This window comes from Martes martes, assembly GCF_963455335.1.
Source record: "Martes martes genome assembly, chromosome: 3".
Lineage (NCBI taxonomy): Eukaryota > Metazoa > Chordata > Mammalia > Carnivora > Mustelidae > Martes > Martes martes.
The window spans coordinates 69,198,264-69,216,377 of NC_137890.1; the positions used below are offsets into that span (position 1 = coordinate 69,198,264).

General features: G+C 35.0%; 1 protein-coding gene across 2 annotated transcripts in view; it reads left to right on the forward strand.

Annotated features, from left to right (window-relative positions):
• Positions 1 to 18,114, forward strand: part of STARD13 (StAR related lipid transfer domain containing 13) — a 516,117-nt gene that overhangs the window by 122,959 nt on the left and 375,044 nt on the right. For both annotated transcript variants that reach the window (XM_080798625.1, XM_080798627.1), the window contains exon 2: positions 9,433 to 9,553. The gene's annotated coding sequence lies outside the window, so the exon portion shown is untranslated. The remainder of the gene's footprint in view (positions 1 to 9,432; positions 9,554 to 18,114) is intronic.

Below are 18,114 nucleotides of genomic sequence, written 5' to 3' on the forward strand. Positions count from 1 at the left end.
CGAGCTGTATTTTCCTCTTCACTCTAAAGCGATCCACGTGTTTGCTGGGCGCTGTCCCAGTTCTGGTATGGACCCAGCCTTTCCCTCTAAGTCTCTGGACCGGCTTGATCCACCCACTCAGTTTTTTTTAAGCATCAATCATGATGAGGCAGTAGGGATGTCACAAGGAAAGGGACTCAGGCAAATAAACTACTCCCGTGGAACCCAAAAGAATTAATTAAGGAAGGGTCCGTTTGCTTCTTAACAGTGCTTCTCGGGGATTCAAGGAGTTCAGTCGACTTCATTTTTCTGTTTTTGTCAGTGTAAACATTTTATATTATACTTTTTGTGGTGTAGTCTTGGTCTTGATCATACTTTGTTAACTAAAGGAAGACTGCTTGTACAAAGCGTTCCAGAGGAAGATTCTGCCGTTTTTCCATTTTTTGCAAAGTAGAGAGGCAAACCACTTTTATATATGGACAGACAGTAGTAACTAATGAAAAGTGCACTGGTTTGGTTTTGTTTTTAGATGCTGCATGGAAACAACTAAGAGGTTGGAGAAATAAATCTGTATCCATCCTCATTATCCATTAATTTTAGGCTGTAATTCTAAAAGTGTCAGCTTGCAAGGTGACTGGTTCTCCCAAGAAATTCATTCAGTTTTGGTAAACACTTTTGTTTCGTATTTCAGAGCCCTTTCTTTTCTGTGGCCTACATAAGAACTGAGTACTTGGGAAAGCCAGAGGGAAAGGAATAGAAACTTAAGTGGATATACTGAGAGAAACAGGTGGACTGGAGAATGCAATAAAGTTAGATTGCCTCTAATTGCTAAATGAGGACGTTTTACTGTTTATCAGAATCTTTTGGGTGGTCTTGGTAGCAGGTGTAAAAGAAGCTGTTGTGGCTTGAGGAGTGCCATGACATGTTTATATGAAAATCCAAGGAAAAAAATGTGGGCAACATTGCAGTATCATTAGGCTGACTAGAAATAGGACAAACAGATCGCTTCTCGGCCTTTTGGCTAAGATCAAGTGTAGAAATAGGACAAACAGGAGGCAAGACATCCAGGAAAAATTTAAAAAGGAAAAAAAAAAAACCACAGTGGTAGATATTAGAAAACATGTGAAGAGAAAGTCAGAGTCAAAGTTGTGAAAATGTAGAAAGAGGCATATTTGGAAGATAGTAAGGGAGAAACCGTTTTAGATCTCAACCTGAATGTGTAGAATAAGGAATAAATTCTTTATTAGACATATCAGCTTTGGATATATTGCATGTAGTTGAAAGAGTGTTTCATTTTGCCACCATTATATCAGTAATTTACACTAACGTGCTTCTTCATAGTTTAAAAAATGCATCAATTTTATTTATTTTCACAAATAGCAGTATTTAAGTCATTTGTCAGCAAATACCTCAATTTTTCTTCCTTACTACTGCTTGCCTGGCAAAACCTGGCTCATGGATGAACTCATGCATTTATATTTTCTGTGCTTGCACCCAGAGCGCAACAACTGGATGAACTAACAACGATCTCACACTTAGATGGGCTCTCCACATTGTCCAGTCATCCAATTCCTTTTCTTTAGTTACTTTGCTGTCTTCTGGAAACCAAATATTTCATTATTATTCTTACTTTCTCAAATTACCAGCTGCCTCTTCAACGAATGACTTTGCTTCATACTTTATTAAAAAATAAAATTGTGAGCATAAGCCAAGAATTCTTTTTTCCACCATTTACTCTACCTGCACCTATACTTTTTGAACATCTTCCATGTAGTTTAAAAGGATGATGGATCCTTCCATCAAATGCAAACACTTGATTCTGTTTGTCTTTTGTTTTAGCCAGTTGAGTGGATGTATGGTGTTAGTTTTATTTTTGTGAAGTGTGTTTGAAACTTTTGCCCATTTTTAAAATGGAGTTTTTCTTGTAATTGAGTTGTAGGAGTTATTTATGGATTATGTACATTATTTTCTTTTTACTTATTGTCTTGTGATAAAAGCACTCTTTACATAAGATCTACCCTCTTAACAAATTTTTGAGTATATAATACATTATTGTACTGTCAGCACTGTGCTGTAATCTTATTGTATAACCAACTTTGTACCCTCTGACTAATACTTCTCCATTTCCCCTTCCCTTTGTACACATGTTTTGTCAAAGTGCGTGTTGTGAATGTTTTTCTACAAGTTTGTGGCCTGTCTTTTCATTTTTTTAAGAGCATATTTTGAAGAGCATTTTTTGTAAATTGTATTTTTCTGGGAATTTGTACATATTATCCAAATATTAAAGTTCATTAGCATAAAGCTATGATAAAATCCTATTATGCTTTTAATATTCACAATTACATTTAAGCTTATCATCATCAAAGGTTAACTCATCTGTATGGTATAACAATAGGAATTGATGTTCATAATTTTCAAAATGAGAATCCAGTTATTCCAGCAGGATTTGATGAAAGAATTATCCTTTTCCCCCAGTGAATTACTCTGGTATCTTTGATTATCTGAATATGTATTCAGTTTATTGATAAATATATGTCTATCCTTATGCCAACTTATCCACTTCCTTTTTTCTCAAAATTGTTTTGGTCATTCTGATTCCTTTTGCATTGTAGTATAAATTTTAGAATTGTTATTTCAATTTCTGAAAGAGACTGCTAGGATTTTGATTGGGATTCTGGGAATCTTCTGATCAGTCTGGGGAGAACTGACATCTTAACAAGAGTTTTCAAATCTATAATCATGGCATATCTCTCCATTTGTCTTGGTCTTTAATCTCTCTATGTAATTTTCAGTGTACAAGTCTTGCACATCTATTGTTAAGTTTTTTCCTAAGTGTTTAATGTTTTTTTATTTTACTATAAATGTATTATTTATTTTTTTAATTTAATTTAATTTTATGAATGTATTATTTAAATTTAAGCTTCTGGTTTTGATTTCCATTTGTGATAGAAATTTCCAAATCAAATTTCCATTTGATTCTTTTAGATTCTACATCTCTTGTGAAATCCTAAAATCTATGCCTAGTAACTCCAATATGTAAATCATCTATGTATCTTGTTTCTATTGTCTTTTTCTTTTTCCTGTTTCCTGATGTGCCCAGAAGTTCTTAATGGAATGCTATCTTTGTTTATGAAAAAATTAGACTCTGAGGAATGTTTTTTACTTCCATGAAAGATTTTACTTTTTCTTCTGTCAGGAAGGTAGGTCAGGGATAGAGCACCCTTAATCTGTTTAGTTTTCAGTCTGTTAGGTCTGGTCTATTTTAGGTCCCTCCTTATTCCTATGATGGCCCTTTTCTGTGTCTCAGCTGAAAGCCTGAGGTATTTTCTTTCTTTTTTTTTTTTTTAAGTATTTTTTTTTTTAAGATTCTCTTTATTTATTTGAGAGAAAGAAAATAAGTGAAAGAGAGTGAGCACATCCCAGGGGGGAGAAACAGAGGGAGAAGCAGACTCCCTGCTGAGCAGGGAGCTGATGCAGTGCTCCATCCCAGGACCATGAGATCATGACCAAAGGCAGATGCTTAACTGACTGAGCCACTATTTTCAAAGGCCATTCCTCATTGGTTGTCCTTGAACTGCAGTTTTTATTTTCTCAGAACTGTGGGACTCCCAAAAGCTATTCTTGGCTTCTCTACTTCTTAGCTGCCATGTTCTGAGTGACTTCCAGCCTCAGGAATACCTTCCAAATTGGCAAATAAGTCAAAGGGAAAAACAGCTGAATGTGGGCAGACTTCTCCATACTTTCTCTCCAGGATCTTGTCCTCTCAAGATGGCATCAAAAGATCATTCTTGTATTTTTAACCAGCATTTTTAGTTCCTCATTAAGAGGGCCTGATTAAAAAAAAAAGAAAGAAAGAAAAAAGGAAAGAAAGAAAACAAAAGAAGTACATCATTGGCAGAAGTGGAAGACCCTCTTAACTTAAGAAGTCTCAAAGATGAAGGGTGCCTGGGTGTCTCAGTTGGTTAAGTGGCTGCCTTCAGCTCAGGTCATGATCACAGAGTCCTGGGATAGAGCCCCTGCCTGGCTCTTCCTCTCCTCCCTACTTGTGCTCTCTCTGTTTCTCTTTCTCTCAAATAAATAAAATTTAAAAGTCTCAATGATTTTTCCTGTATCAGTGTTACCATTTCTTATCCCCAAATACCAGAAACAATGCAGGAAACACATCAATGGCTTTCTGTCTTGCTTCTGGAAGTGTCTCTAGGGCCTCCTGGAAGTGACACCCTCACTTGCCACAGATGGATTCCTAGGAAATACCCTTACTTCTCTTCAGAGTTTGCCTATCCATGTCTTCTGCTCTCTGTTCCTTCTACCAAGGGTCCCAAGGCAGTTTTTTTTTCACACAAACCAAGCACAACTTGCTGTAGCTATGAATTCAGTCTGTCACCTTTGGTATTCTTACAATACAAAAATATGTTTCAGTCTAGACAGGAAGAAATGCATCCCTTTATTTTTATAGTTACCAGTAAAGAGATATACACTCCCCAAACAGAAAATTGATTTGATTTCTTACTGTAATTTCAAGCAATAATTATATAAAACATTGCCCACTAGCTCATGGGTGTGCTATAGAAAGGTCAGAATGGGCAGGACTTAATCCATTCTCCACTTCTTGGTGGAGGATTAAATTATTTAAATTTTGTAAGCCTCAGTTCCCTAATTTGAAAAACAAGATGTCTGCTTTCCAGGGTGATTGTTGGGTTTAAAAAGATACTATTTTTAAAGTGTCTGATACATGATAGGTTCTATTATTATGTTTAAAACTATTTATATATATTTCAGGTATTTGGCCATATGGCAGCACTGTTTCAGAACCCACAATATTTTGAGATTTCTGCTCATCACATAGTTTGCTTTATTCAGTAAACATTGATTGATCCTCTGTTGAATACTGAACACAGCACTATGATGCAAAAACTATGAAACAACTTGCCTCAGAGTTCTGTAAACATAGTTTGTCCATTTTGTTGAAAGCCACAGTCAGAACTGTTCCAAAACGGTTTCATCTCCCATAGTGTTGAAGTATAATACTTTGTGATTTTGTTCTCTCGCTGCTATTTAATGAATCCTGAAATAGTTTTTGTTACCTAAAATAAAATTTGATAGAGTTTAACTCAGAATAAAATTTAATATAAAACAGCTCTAATATGAATAATTTCCAAGGGAATTTTATTACTAACAAACCAATGGAACACTATTGTGAGGCAGTTTTGCTTATAAAACTATATAACACAATGGAACATGAGCTCAGCTTTAGTGTATTAATAATTAGCCTGACTCATCCAAAGACTGGAGGATAGGCTGTTATCAAACATCATGGGAAGTTCTGTTCAATGTGCTGGCAGAGGGCTTTCTTCTTCTTTCTTTAAAGGAGAAAACCAATTTATTTTATAGTTGAATGTCCATTAAAAGAACTATCTGCTGGCTTTTCCATTTTATCCCTTCCCTTCAGATTGTTCTAGCTCTGACACAGTTGTAAGACCCTTGAATACAAACACTTGTCCTCAGGTTTTATCATGTCAACTCTCATATCCATTTCTAAGGTCTACCTACTTAATTTCTATTTTATCAAGGGAGCGTAACAGTTAAGCAGTATATATGAACTGAGTAATTTTATAAGATACTCAGATCCAGTAAGAGATTCTCCTGTGATAAGAAAACACCATTCAAAATGAAATGTCTATTTTCTGAGGTCGATTTCCTTTATTATTTGGTGCTGTTTTATTTTCCTAATCCATAGAATAAACACATATAGCTTGGAACAGATAAAATAAGAAAATTTCTTACAATAATAACTATAAAATTATCCAACTTATGTTTCACTAATTAAATTTCCTAATTTTCTTGCTCTAAAAATCATGTACAAAGAAGTAATGGCAACACAAATTAGTAATCTTATTTACCATTTCAGTCTTGCCTCACCATTTTTTTTCCCCTACATTTGAGTTCCCAGTTCTCTAAATGTATTACAAGGGTTTCACATTTAATTATATCTATTCTATAATTGGGCAAACTTGAATTATTTGAGATTCTTTTGGAACAGTCATATATTGAATTCATTGATATGCACATACAAAAAATTAAATGTCAAGGCTAGAGTGGCTTTCCCATAACCCTGCTCTATTAATGTCTTAAAAATCACCAAACGCTCTGAAACCAGATCATCATGAGGTCAAGCTGGAGTGTTAAATCTGACCTCTATGTGTTCTATAAGGGATTGCTCAGTCCTATTACAATCCAGTAGTTTAAGTATAGATTTTCTGGCAGTCATCTTGCCTTTTATAATGGGCTTAGATGGAACAGTACAACAAATGTGCCTTTTACTACTCTGAATGGGGTTATTGTAGAGATAGAAGAAGAAGCCATAAATAAGGGTGCAACATTTCCTTTATCACCAAAACACAAATAGTCATATTGAGAACTGGAACATACTTACTTCGGCTTTTGTAATAAAAGAAAGAATATAAGTTTTCTATGTTCAAAATAAAGTTGACCTTAGTATATAACAACCACTGCAGTCTAAGAAGTATCTCTCTGCCCTACCTCCCTTTGGAGCAGCCCATTGTCCTATCCCTTTAATTCATACAATTGAATTATTTTTAAAATTTAAACAAAAAACTGACATTTTCTTTCGATTATCTGCTTCTTGAAATTTTGTTTTTAAATTACTAAAAATCAATTATATCCTTAATTGATTGCCTTTTGTTTTCTGTGGTAAAACATAAAATACAAGTGTATTTTAGTTAAACATATTAATTTGGAATTGTTATAGTTCAAAAGTAATTCCACATGACTCTCCTGAACTGCTTTTAAATTATAAGTAATCATTATCATGATTAAATATTTAATTATCTATGCCACACTGCTTTTAAATCATCGATACGAATATTCACATGATGACTTGGTGCTAAAATTTCCAGTTAGTGCCTTTTTTACTTTGGTTTTTATTTTTGGTCACTCATTCAATTTACATGATAATGAAAACCCATTTTTGTTTCTTGTATTTTGTCTGGAATTTAGAAAAGTTACTTGATTAGAAAAGAAAAACAAATTCTTTTTTTTTTTTAAAGATTTTATTTATTTATTTGACAGGCAGAGATCACAAGTAGGCAGAGAGGCAGGCAGAGAGAGAGAGAGGTGGAAGCAGGCTCCCTGCTGAGCAGAGAGCCCAATGTGGGGCTCCATCCCAGGACCCTGGGATCATGACCTGAGCTGAAAGCAGAGGCTTTAACCCACTGAGCCACCCAGGTGCCCCAACAATTTCTTTTCTTAGAAAAGAAAACAGTGCATTTTAATTTTCCCTACTGTCTATCTTTGGGGTGTTTTGTTTGGAGGGTGGATTAACACAATTTATAGATTAATGAAAGAAAATTCAGTTTTTATAAAATAATGTTAAAACAGACACAATCCCTACCCTCATGGTGTTTACAGAAGCACTTAGTGATTAGATTAAGAAGAAGGTAAATATATCTGAAGACATTGAAATCTTTTTCAACAGTATTTCAACAGTGGATTGTATGAATAAAAGAAATATATTAGAAAAGAAAATGTTCTTTTCTGCCTACATAACAGTACACATGATCCTAGAATAGAGGCATGAAAAATGCATGAAGAAAGTCAGGCATATGGTTTCAAACATCTTTAAACCAAGGATTACATGATTAAATTAAGTGATTAAAAAGCAAAAGACCTTTTTAAAAATGTTGAATTCGAATACCTCAGGAATTACGTTTAAATCCAAAGGAAAACATGCCCTTCTCCTCTTTTTCAGCTATTTTCCTTGTTTGTTTCAGAACACTCTCACATAGCTTAAAGACAATTTTATACATCATCATTTGTTGTGATGATATACCATCAACCAGTGAAGTCAGTTGACTCTCGCTGAGATTGCGTACCATTCCAAAGAAGAGATGCTGATACCCCCAGATAACGTAATTTTTAAAGGCCTGATCTTTTATGGTAGGAGATTCCAAGATGTAAAACAAAGTGACATTGTGTTAATAATGAGAAGTCTGAGACTAGAAAATTCAGTAAAGTGCTGACTAGGTTAATAGAATGTACTATTTCAGGGCTGCTAATTGGCTTTTCTTGCCTGCCCCAAGGCATTCCTGTTGTGATGTATTAACTCCACTTACCTGTACTCATTGATCAGTAACAAATTATTCAAAAATTGTAAGTACAAAGTTCTTTCTAATATTCTGATGAATATGAAGTAAATATAAAATATGTCCTTACTTTCTAGTAACTTTGAGAATAATTGGAGACACTCATCCAGTGGGAAATACCTTATGATCAAGTAAGAGACGATATCTCAGACTATGATAGCAAAGAAGGGCACTGATCACGAGAGCCATTGTTTGTTAAGGGCCTAACATGTGTGTGGGGCTTTCCTCCAGAGCTGGACAGTGTTGAAAGGATTGGGGGAAAAGATCCAAGTTTACGTGGCCAGTAGTGTAGTAATCTGGAATTGGCATTCTTGGGGCTTGACTGGTATTTAAAGCAGGCTCTTTAAATTCCTCTGCCTGGAATATTCAACTATAGCACTCCAAGTTGGGCCTTTTTCCCCAACTGACCACTTAAGACTTCAAGCAACATTTAGCTGTGGCATCTGGTGAGTTCACGTCACCCAGGTTCATTCTTCGGGAGTCTCAAAAAAAGTGGCTCTTTCCCTTAAGTATATCTCTTGGCAATGTAGTCCTTTCTAAGAGACTTTTTGGCTGGTTTCTTCATCTGAAAGGTGTGCATCTGGTCCACACAAAGCAGTTGTCCTTCCTTGGCTAAGCCGTACATAGGAGTACAGTGAGTTCCTAACATAGCCCTATCTCTCTGCTCTGCTGCCTTAAGTGAACATGGGCATTGCTACACTTACATTCCTTTTACCTGAATCAGACACCAGATATGAATCAGACTAATTCATAATTCCATGAGATACAAGGAAACAATTGCTCTGAAGTACAACTTTTTGATCCAAGTAACATAAATTTCTCTCCTATGTTTTCATGAAAAGAATTGCATACACACATCACACTTTACACAAAACTCAGTTCCAGAGGTATGAAGAGCTTAAGAGTGAAAGTCAAAGCTTGAAAATTTTGGAATGTCTTTATGACTTCAAAATAGAATTTCTTAAAATATATTTTTTAAAAGCCACAAAAGAAGAAGAAAACTAAATGAAGTGATCACAAGAAATTCAAAAAATTATAATTCAGAAAACTTTTCTGAGATAAAAATGATTTGAAGTTAAATGTTGAAAGAGCTCACCATACACTTAAGAATATCAACCCAGAATGGCACACCCAAGGATGTTCTAGTACAATTAGTGGGTTTAAGAGAAAAAAACATTCTTTGACCGGGGGGGAAAACATGCAATTTATAGGAGATTTTAATTAAATAATCATACTTTTCAAGAGCAACTCCGTTCAAATAAAATAAAATTCTCTAATTTCTTTCCTTTAGATTCTGAAGGAAAGAAGACATGAGCCAAGCATTTTGTATCCAGTGAAATTGACTTTCAAGGGAAAAGAGCACCAGGAGTCTTCAGCTCTTTCTGAAGAATCTACTAGAGATTGAGCTTCAGGTAACATAATGACCTGAGAGTTCTCAACAGAAGGAATGGTGGGCATTGAATATGGAGTTCTTAGTAGGAGTAAGACAAAATGAAACCTAAGAGAATGAGAGTATAGTACATAATGGCTAAAAATGTAGGAAGGGATAAAAAATTGGGGAGAGCATATGCAAAAAAAAAAAAATTAAGTGTTTTTAGTACTCATGTGTTGGTAGTATTAATATTGTTAATTTGAGACTATTCTACATGTAATATGAGTTTAAAACAAATGAGTGATTATGGGATTTTCTATTCTATCATAGCCTGTGTCCTTGGGAATCAATGTTCTCAGTGTAAAAGGAATGGGAAACAAATGTAATAACTTAGAGATTAAATAAAAGTACTGTAATCCTAAATTTGAATTGTAAGTATCAATATGAACTCATGAAGTAATTCTCTCTTTCCTTGTGGAAAACAACTGGAAACTAATCACCAACCCAGTAGTAATGAGTATTGTGTCCTTATTGTGTAGATTGTATTCTTGGAATACAATATCTCATTAAAAGAAATCAGAGCTTCTTGAAAAATTTCTAATTCTAGATTTAGGGGATGAAATGTATAAGATAAACCTAAAATAGCTTGACATTTCATGGCTAGGAAGCTATCAAATACTGCTTGAAAATGTTCCTATTGGCCAACGGTTGAACAATGTAAATTTCAATTATGGGAATAATTACAGTGGTTTGAAACTCATCAAATATGTTTAAATACATGTGCTCATAATGGCATTTTTTAAAAAAATGATCACTTTCAGAGGATAATAGGAAACCAGTTTATTATCTTGAAAGCTAATAATGAAGTAAAGACTTAAACATTTATCCTGCTTTCCTGTATGAACTGTGACACTGAGTAACCAAATAATAAATGAAGGAAACATCTCTATGTGAATATATTCCAACTCATAAATGAAATAAGAATTAAAATGTAATCATATTGCAACCCTCAATAAATTCACAAATGTAGGTAGTTAGCATCAATGGCTGCTAATATAAAAAAGAAAATCAGATATATACTTCTTGATGGAAGCTCTCAGCACTACCAAGAGTCATGGAACCCAAATCGGATTCACATACTGATTTTCAGAAAAACAGAAGACAGGAACAAGTTGAAATGCAGTACTGAATATGCAATTTGCAAATTTAGACTGTGGAAAACTATGAAGTGTAGAACAAACTTGGGTTTTTCAACAGGTAAACAGTAACAGAAATAAGTTATAGATTAAGAGAGTTAAAAGATATAAAAAAATTTGTATAGAGTCTGGACTAAACTTTAGCATCTAGATACATTTGACTGATAAAACTATGAAAAATACAAGGAAATAATTTCTATATAAGTCCATCACAGTTCCTTTTGGGAGGAAGAAGTAGATTGAAATTGGTATGGAGTATATTGGGGGATTTTGTTGGGGGAGTAGGACAGAGTTCTAGCAAAGTTTTACCCATTAACCAGATGGTGATTAGAAGGTTCTTCACAGTTGAGTAATTCATTAAGCTATGCATTTGTTTGTGTGCTTTTCTGCATTTCTAATTGACAATAAAAACATTGTTTTGAAAAAGCATCTGCAAAAAAGGGAGGGAGCAGTTGCAAGGGAGAGTTGAACCCACGTGAGAAATGTTGAGATACTGAGGCATGTTTAAATTCCTTGATATTTATATAATCTCCCTGTATTGTTTAACTTTCTCAGTTGTAAAATACAACAATAAGAAATCCACAGCATCCCCATTACCTAGAGGAAAAAGTCAGACTCCTTAATATGTGGTTTCTTATTTGGGGACCCCCATTTCACTCACACACATCCTGTGTTGCTATTATCTGCCAGGCCCAGTCAGATGGAGTCAGACAAAAATCCTCACTATTCTTTGAACATTTGGTATTCTTCTTATGCTTTCATGTCTTTGTGATTCTCTGCCCCTGCAATAGTACTATTCTTCCTTCAAAACACAGTTTAAAGGTTATTTTCTCTATGAACTCTTCCTTTTCCCCAGGCAGAATTATTTGCTGTTTTGTCTGTTTTCCCATGTCATTGTATACATACTTTGGTTTAAATCCTTGTAATATTATCAGTCTACATGTCTTTTTCTCCCTAGACTGGAGCTCTTCAAGGAAATATATTTACTTTTGTTTTCCCAGTGCTTGCACAGTGCTTGGAGTGCTAGGAGTGAATGAATGAATGAATGAATGAATGGAAACAGGAATTGAGTAGCTCCAAAGATACTTTGCCTAAGGAAGCCAGTGGGTGCAGGGGGAAAATGTAGATACTGCAATCAGCTATCTATAAATGACAAAGCCGCAAGGCTGCTAAAGCTCGTCCTATGTGTCACTATGTTAAGTTGAACTGTATGTTGTCATGCGTCTTCTATGTTCTCACATCTTAAGCTTTGTTCTATCACTTCTGTAACCATCTTTGATGGATTCCAGTGAAGGATTTGAAAGAGACATTTGGGTTCTTCAGTCAGCAGGGCCCTTTTCCGTAGACTGTAGGTGTTGGTTCTCCACTGACTTTTTTGTAGTACTTGATCCATCAGCAAGGGTGCAGTCATAGCTCTCACAGAGGCTATAATACAGTTAGAACTCTGGTTTCCTGAAGTCCTAACAACATCTTGATAAAATATGGGCCAAAAAATAAAAAGCTAAGTAATAAATAAAATCATATTAATAGGTCCTATTAATAACACCATTTTAATTTCATGAGATGGCAGAGACATTGAGAACTTAAGGAACTTGCTCAGGTCACACCGCAGTAAGCAGAAGAGGCAGAACCTGAATTTAGGCAGCAACCTGCTTTTGCTACACTCAGTACAAGCACTAAATAAATAGTAGTTATCATTCCTGTGAATCTTGTGTCTAATAGTAGGAATACAAAAAAACCTGGAAGGCCTCTCTCAGATGGATCTGGAATCAAGTATGTCTTTTTCAGTCTAATTTAGCAGGATAGGTAAATTAGTCCCAGTTATAGGAAGAATAGATTAGAAACATTTTAAAAATGAATCCAAAAAAAACTATTTTAGCTCAGCTCAGGAAAATTTTTAATATCTTCTTTGTGTTTTTAATGTTCCCTGAGGGTAAATTACGCAAGCTTCTCTTTTGATATACAGAACACATCTACTACTTGAAAAATAAATGGCAAAGGTGACTTTGAGTCTATGCATAGTTTTAACCTTTGGCCCACTTCATTTATATTTGGGATCAAAAACTGATGTTACATTATTTATGCCTACTCTTGCAACTGGATATTAAGTCAGTATTTTAAGTGTTTTAAAATATGGATGTTTCTTTATAAATGTGCTTTCCTCTAAAAATTAAATGTAATGGTCTTCAACTTCCAAATCAGTTAATTAGTAAGTTTCCTCTTGCAAATGAGGAAATTAAAGAATGTCATTAAAGAAGTGCATGCTGCTCTTTTAAGTAATATATAAATATTAGGATATTGTGTATTATATTTTAGAAATGTCCTAGAATTTTTTGAAGAAAAGGGTTATTTATCTGTCTGTATTCCCATTTTTTCTTTCTTTTCTTCTGAAAAGAGTAAAATGAGTCACATAATTTTCTCTTTATCTGTCTAGGCTTGGACAGTCAACAATAGCACACCACTTTAATTTTTGGTGTATTTGCATAACTGTAAATATTTTAGGAATTTTTTCTTAGCTCTCTTTATATGAGATTTTGGCCCACAGTAAGAAGGGCATTTCCTTATTGGTTTCTTGCAATTCTATATCATGACACAGTTGTATATAGAAAAAAATGTTCAATCATTATTACATCAGTGAAGTCTAATACTCTAGAGCTAATATTTATACATGGCAACCTTTGAGAATGACTATAAGGATAGCATTTTAAAATTTCTTTGTCCAGGAGAAAAATAAATGAAAAGGCGTTATTTGAATAATGTATAAACTCTGAAAAGTAGGTAATAGATAGAAAGATCTAGGGAAAAACGTATTTGGAAAATCAGAAATTACTTCCAAAAGAGCTATCATATCTGAAGAAAAGTTTTTATTCAGGTATTTCATAGTTATAAAAACATTAAATTAAACTGTTGAAATAACTTAGTTGTGTTGTAGAGACTGAGATATAAAAGAAAAATTCTAATTTGAGAAAAATATTCCAACTTCTTTGCTCCAAATTGGAACAAAACCTTGTTAAATATTTCTCTGGCCTTGTAATTTTTTTTTCCCAAAGAAGAAAACAGTTCTCTTTCCTTGGGGCCACTTGGGGTTCCCATTTGTGATGGTTCTAATAAAATATTTCAAATGGTTTTCATTATTTAAAATTCCTGTCACTTGATCTTCAGAACACCCAGAGCAGAGCAAATATTATCACTATTTTCTCTGTTTTCACAGGTTCATTATTCTTTTATCCATTCATTTACTTGTCATGTACTAACATAATACTAGCTATCATTAATTCATCACTTACTGTGTACCAGACAGTGTTTTAAGTGTTTTACATATACAAAGTCCCTACTGCCCAGCATTATTATTTCTAATTTTACAGAGAGGCAACTGAAGTCCAGAGAAGTGAAGTAATTTTTTTCATAAGCACATAGCTAGTGAATGGTAGAGCCTAGCTTTGAACCCTGCACTCTAGCTCCAGAGCTGGCATTTTTAATCACTCTTCTGCTCTTTTGGTATGGTAGCTATAAAAGCCAACTAAAACTTGTGGTCTTATGTAAGAGACAGGCAGAGTAAAACATGGAAACAATTACTTGTTCATTCAAATGAAGATTTACTGAGTGTTCATTGTGTTTCAGACACTGTGCTAGGTGCTTTGTGGTAAACTAGACCTACCTTGTCCTTACTCTCACAGAGCTTACAGTTGAACTTTGAAGCTGCCCATTAAACAAACAATGATAATACTGTGAAACAAATGTTTTGACAGAGGAGGTACAGAAATCCACAGAAACCTCTCTCAGGAGTGATTCAAGGCTTCCCAGAGGTGGTGGTGATTAAGCTGAGATCTAACAAATGAATTGACTTTTCTGCCTTATTGTTGAATCTGTCTAACCTAAATCCTAGGCTCTTTCCACTAGGTGACAGAAATAAAATTAGGAACAAGAAGGCTATAGTATCAGATACAATATTATTTTAAAGTATAAGAGTATACATAGGTCTACTAATAAATTTGAAAGACTTTGTAACAGGTAACACTATATAAAAATATATATTGCCAAAATTCATTCAGGAGTTACATACCAGAATAGACCAAAACCAATGAGATAAATGAAACAAGTTCTCAAAAAAAGTACCTACCTCTAAGGGCCTGTAAGTCCTTTGAAATTTTCAAAGAATGGATAATTCTCATGCAATATAAACCTCATTTATAAAGATGTGTAGCTTCCATGTTTATTTTATGAAACTAACATCTTGATACAAAAACTTGACACAGGACAAAAATGAATTTGAAAGTAAAAATGCTAAAGAAAACAACAGCTAACCAAACTGAGTAAGATTAAAAGGAATTGCTTCTCACAACCAAGCACAGTTGATATCATGCATGTAAGGATGGTTTAATAATTGTAAATATTAGTGCCCCTGGGTGGCTCAGTCAGTTAAGCATCTGCCTTTGGCTTGGGTCATGATCCCAGGGTCCTAGGATCAAGCCCCACATCAGGCTCCCTGCTCCATAGAGAGCCTGTTTCTCCTTCTCCCTCTGTCTGCCACTCCCTCTGCTTGTGCTTTTGTTTGTCAAATAAATACATAAAATCTTAAAAAAATTATAAATATCTTAGTATAGTTGATTGATATGTCCAGTTATCTAAAGGGAATCTGATGAATTCCAAGATCCATTATGATAAATAATCTTTAAAGACTTGAAAGTCACTTGGATGATATAATACAGGAATGCATGGTTGGCTTAATACAAGATTAATATGATTTATAATTTAGGAGATTAAAGAAGAAAAACTTGATTATCTTAGTAGATGAAGGAAATGCATTCAGTAAAATTCAACATCTTTTCATATAAAAATTTTTGATCAAAAGAAAGGAACTGCCCGACTAACACAAAAACAAAACCAATACAGTTAGAGTCACACTTTAAATGAAGAAGTTTCAGAAGCATTCTCCTTAAAATCAGAAGTAAGATCATGATATCTTTTACCACCTCTAATCAACACTGTTTAGAGGTCCTAGCCTAGTAATTAGGAAAATGAAAGGAAGAAAAGTATAAGGAATAGAAAGGAAACAAAAGTATTATTAGTCCCAGATACAATAGTACAAAGACAACACCCCCAAGTACATAACATTAATTAAAAACCTTACATGTATTTATGGATACAACATCAATTAAGAAAAATCAACTGAATTTTTATGTACCAATTACAGAACATAGAAAACGTAATTTAACAAAAAGATATTACTGATAACAGCTTCAAAAATATCAAGTACCTTAGCATGCATTCAGAAAGTGCTAAAAGTGGCCCTACCTTTGCCATGGGAGTTCTAGAAAGCTGTTGAGTTCTTTTGGTCAATCCCTTCCTACAGTTTCAGGCTCATTTCCTAACCTCTACAGGTATCCATCATCTACAGGGCTAAGTGGAGCCCAGGTCTGTTAGCCGGATGAGCAAGGGCCTATGATGGTATTTAGACTGAAGAGGACGTGGAGAAGGGGCTGCAAGGATACAAAGAGAAATCTGGGGGAGTAGAGAAATCACTGAGGAGAAGCAAGAGAGCTAAATGCCGTCATTTGCCATGTGAGCCTGGTCAAGAACTCATTCTCTTTAGTAATTGTTTTTTGTTTGTTTGTTTGTTTTTAAGATGTTATTTATTTGACAGAGAGAGAGAGAGAGGCAGGCAGAGGGAGAGGGAGAAGCAGGTTCTCCACTAAGCAGGGAGCCCAGTGCAGGTCTCGATACCAGAACTCTGGGATCATGACCTGAGCCAAAAGCAGATGCCTAAGGACTGAGCCACTCAGGTGCCCTTAGTAATTGTTTTATAAAATAAGAACAACAAGACTCACCTCACAGAATGGCTGGGGAGAAGAAAGTGAGGTAATATATGTGAAAGTATCATACACAGGATCTTGTATTTAACATTCTGTCAGTGAATGTCGTTTTTTTTTCCTGGGTAAGATACAGTCCCTAACATCCTAAAGGAGAAGACTGTCCCCACCTGCTAAGTTGTAACAACAGCAACAGCAGCAGTACTCAAAGGGCTTTCATGCAATACACTGCAGCCTGGTGCAATAGGTGCCAGCACCATCCTCATTTTACAGATGAGCCCACAGGGAGTTGTTCCTCTACGCACCTGTCGAATTATCTACGTTAGTGGCAGAGATAGACATTAGCAGGAATCAGAAGAGTGTAGCCCTCATGGGTCAATCCAATGCTGACTCACTGCATTGTCAGCTCCGCTGGCTGCCAGTTCATTGTAGTCTTACTTGTTGCTGCCTTTTTTTTTTTTTAATTTAATAAGTCATACCTTTAAAAGTCCGTGTATACTTGAAGTAAGACATGGCCCCATTAGCTTCCTCATGGCCTTTTGTCGAGGGCAGAAGTGTGTACAAACTCTTCTATATCCTCAGACCCTTCTAGGACACATTTTTGAGTTGGTAAGTTTCTAGTGTAAAGAAAAATATCAGATGATTGTGTTTTTAATTTTTTTTTTAAGATTATGCATTTATTTGACAGACAGAGATCACAAGTAGGCAGAGAGGCAGGCAGAGAGAGAGGAGGAAGCAGGCTCCCTGCTGAGCAGAGAGCCTGATGTGGGGCTCAATCCCAGGACTCTGGGATCATGACCTGAGCTGAAGGCAGAGGCTTTAACCCACTGAGCCACCCAGGCGCCCCCAGGTGATTGTGTTTAAAAGACAAGAATATAAAACATGTAACAGTGCCTGTCAAACATATGCAACCTACCATTATCATCACCATATCACTGTTATTATCATCATCATAGTCAATCCTTTTCACCACAGGAGAGTTGCTGCAAGCATCAAGAGTAAGAAAATGCAGCACATTTAATGATTCCACTCAGACTTGGCCGGTTTCTTTGGACTTATAACCATTGGTCAAATATGCCAGGCACAATGAAGTGTTCAATAAATGTCAGAAAGTATTGCTTTACAGGTGAACAAATTAGTATTTGAGGAAATTAAGTCCAAGGATATATAGTTAGTATTTGGCAGTGCTACATTCATATATAATTCAGTGATGTTTGTTTATTCTAGATCTTTTGTTCACCCCTCCTCCATGACGAGTAATTTTTACTCAATGAGTAAAATTTTAGTTAAATGAAAAATTCGCATTTTTAACCTTCCCTATTTCTGCAGAACTTAATACTTGTTCCAGAAGGAACAAGTACAGACCAGGACAGAACTTTGCACTAGAGGCTGCTAGGTAACTTGTATAAGGAACTTGGACATAGAGAGATGTGGAAGGTTTACAAGCAGTGGGAAGAATTAATCAAGACAAACTTAATTACTCCAATTCAATGAGGATTTATCCAACATTCTAGAAAAGGACTTTATATCTATAAAGTTCAGGATTCTCTTTATGCTAATATGTTTTCAGTAATTTTAATTCTATAGCTAAGCCT